This window comes from Vipera berus (genome assembly GCF_964194415.1).
Source record: "Vipera berus genome assembly, chromosome: 3".
Lineage (NCBI taxonomy): Eukaryota > Metazoa > Chordata > Lepidosauria > Squamata > Viperidae > Vipera > Vipera berus.
This window is the reverse complement of record NC_138204.1, coordinates 211,335,177-211,338,498: the sequence shown is the minus strand read 5'-3', so window position 1 is coordinate 211,338,498 and position 3,322 is coordinate 211,335,177. Positions and strand designations below refer to the sequence as shown.

Sequence of the window (3,322 nt, the reverse complement as noted above, 5' to 3'; positions counted from 1 at the left end):
AGCTTCAGTTAGTAGCAAATGTTCATCAAGCTAAGTGGATGTATTTGCTCTGCAGAATTTTCACCTTTTTTTAACTCCTAGTTTGCTTCAGCTGGGACAAAATGACTGGAATACCTCAAGGGGTTCCCTAATACCCTCTGAGGTGAGGCTACTTTGAGTAGTTGCTAAGAACTGAACAGAAGAGATATGCAAATCTTCAAAGGGCTTCCTTATTGCTAAGAAGCTTTTAACAAAGCATGTGAACAGTGAAATTAAGCATCTTCCACATTATTTTTTTAAACAAAAATAAACACTTTTTGTGCATAGTGGGAGCAACTATCTCACTAGGGAAGATTTTTTTAAAATGATTTTAGGTAATTTTTAAATTTTTCATTGTTGCGAATTGTGCAATCATTGAGAGCCAGCTAGGATTCTAGTTTAATAAACTATGGTTGGATGTTCAATCAGCCAGATGTTCAGATTGAACCTAGAACTAAGGAGAAACTTCCTGACAGTTAGAACAATTAACCAGTGGAACAACCTGCCTCCAGAGGTGGTGAATGCTCCAACACTGGAAGTTTTTAAGAAGAGACTGGACAGCCATTTGTCTGAAATGGTCTAGGGTTTCCTGCCTGAACAGGGGGTTGGACTAGATGACCTCCAAGGTACCTTCCAACTTCTTCTTCTTCTTCTTCTTCTTCTTCTTCTTCTTCTTCTTCTTCTTCTTCTTCTTCTTCTTCTTCTTCTTCTTCTTCTTCTTATTATTATTATTATTATTATTATTATTATTATTATTATCATTATCATTATCATTATCATTATCATTATCATTATCATTATCATTATCATTATCATTTTATTCATTAAACATGAACCTCAATCAACTGAACATTCAAATTGACTGGTACTAATGGTCGACATGGGTTGCTGCCAGCATCCTAGGTATCAACCAGGTATTATTGTTATTATTATTATTATTATTATTATTATTATTATTATTATTATTATTATTATTATTATTATTATTATTATTATTATTATTACTATTATTATTACTATTATTATTATTAATTTGGTGTTTTTAGCTATCTATCAAGTCCTTCCCAAGGACCTGGGATAGACAGATGTGGTGGTTTGATGGTGTTAAAGGTATTGTCACAGCGTGCATGTTTTTTCCATGTAAGCCTGCCTTTTGCAATTGGCTGATGGTGATTTTGTCAATGCCGATGGTGTTTCAAGTGATGCTCCAAATGTTTTGGGACTGCACTCAAGGCATTTATTACTTCTGGTGATAACTTCATTACATTATTACTTTGTTTTCTTTCTTTATATATTTGTGACTGGTAAAAAAAACGTTTCTTCCATTAGTCTTGCAGTTATTGCCTTTGTTGCTTAGCCAACAGTCCTGAGTCCTGTAACCTACTTGTAACCAGAAATTCCAGCATCTTGTGCGGTTCTTCTTGATCCAGGTGACAACTGGTCCCCATACGGGTTTCTGTAAGTGAGGCCTCATTTTATAGTTTGTCAGGCAGACCCTCTTCATCTACAGCAGACATGTCAAACACAAGGCCCGGGGGCCAGATCCGGCCCGCGAAGTGGTTTCCTCTGGCCCGCGAAGCCATCCTGGAAACAGTGAGGAAACGGCCCCCACTGCCTTGGCCCTGGCCCAGAGACCCTCCTTCTGCCAGAGATCCTCAGATCTGTCCCACTCCTACCCAGGCCCCCATAGGCACCCTTGATGCGAACGATGTAGAGCTGGCCACGCCCACCCAGTAGGCCATACGCACTCTAGCCACGCCCACCCAGTAGGCCACGCCCACCCAGGCCACACCCACCCGGCCCCCTGAGGGCAACCGCAATGCTGATGCGGCCCTCAATGAAATTGAGTTTGACACCCCTGATCTACAGTATTGTTGTCATTATGATTAGAGAAGATAGAGATAACAATATGATAATTAAGGAGGAATAACTGAATCCATTTTCCCCTCTGCTCTTCTAATAGGAACTTCAATACGAAAAGAAAAGATTATGGAGCATTCCAAAAGTCTCCTGATGAACCTCAGTCTGACAGACATGAATGTTACAAGAGAGCATTTGGACTGTAATAATACCATTTACTATTACACTATTTACCAAAATGATTATATCATATTGTCAGTCATATTCATCATCTGCTGTCTAGGACTCTCATTAAATGGAATTGTCATCTGGTTACTTGGCTTCCGGATTAAGAGAAGCCCTTTCACCATGTTGATTCTTAATTTAGCTATTGCTGACTTTGCGCTTCTCGTATTTATGGCTGTACTTCATATTTATTATGATATAGACTCTAGATTAACAGAAATTCCCATTTTGGTCTTATGTAGCCTCTCCCACATCATTTATACTACTGGTCAATTTCTTCTGACAGCTGTCAGCATTGACCGGTGTGTGTGTGTGTCCTCTTCCCAATCTGGCATCGCTATTCCCGGCCAAAATGTTTGTCCCCTGCTCTCTGTGCCCTCCTCTGGGTCTCCTCTTTCTTCTTTGTTGGAATTCTGTACATTTTGAAATATGTAGAAAAATATGAAATCATCCCGATTCTCTACTGTGTTGTGATTGATGTGTTTTGCCTTCCATTGATCACAGCCTCTGCTGTGATCCTATTCATCAAAATGTGCCTTAAATCCAAACAGATCAAACGTGGAAGACTGTTAGTGATGATCTTAATTACTCTTCTCTGTTTCCTTATCCTTACTTTTCCATTAAATGTTTATGTGTTCTTTGCTAATATTATTCACACGGAATGTTTTTTAGCGCATCTTCTATTGAATAAGTATGTAGCCTTGGGTGCTTGCCCAAACAGCAGCATTAACCCAGTGATCTATTTTCTGGTTGGGAGAAAGAAAAGAGCTGAGTCCAGGGAGAGCATCAAGGTGATTTTTCAAAGAGTCTTCAGGGAAGATGAAGATCCTGAAAACACAGAGCAATCTGGAAATACAGTTTCAACCCCTCCGTAAAAGCATAATTTTAACTTGTCTCTAATGCTGGATATCTCCTGACTCAAAAATAATTTCTTGCTACAAAAATAAAACATAAACATCTTTTGTTTCCCTTGAAAAAGTGTGTTGTCAGAGTTCATGTTGAAGATTGCGGGAAGATGTGGGAAGCAAGAATTTTCCCTCCACTGCTATAAACTAGCTATCAGAATGATACCAGAAAGTTATCAAAATGATTGTACCATAACTAAAATTCTTTTGTCGTTGAGGTCCATGATACATAGGTATATCTCAGAGATAGTGCAGAGTTTGAAGCAGTAGGCATGAGCCTAAATGGACTCCAGAAGATGGTAGAGGACAGGAAG

At 38.9% G+C, this 3,322-nt stretch overlaps 1 pseudogene across 1 annotated transcript; it reads left to right on the top strand.

Annotated features, from left to right (window-relative positions):
• Positions 1–2,007: 2,007 nt before the first annotated feature.
• LOC308666739 (proto-oncogene Mas-like) lies at positions 2,008–2,978 on the top strand (annotated as a pseudogene). The gene has a single exon. The product of its transcript is annotated as a proto-oncogene Mas-like (transcript).
• Positions 2,979–3,322: the final 344 nt, after the last annotated feature.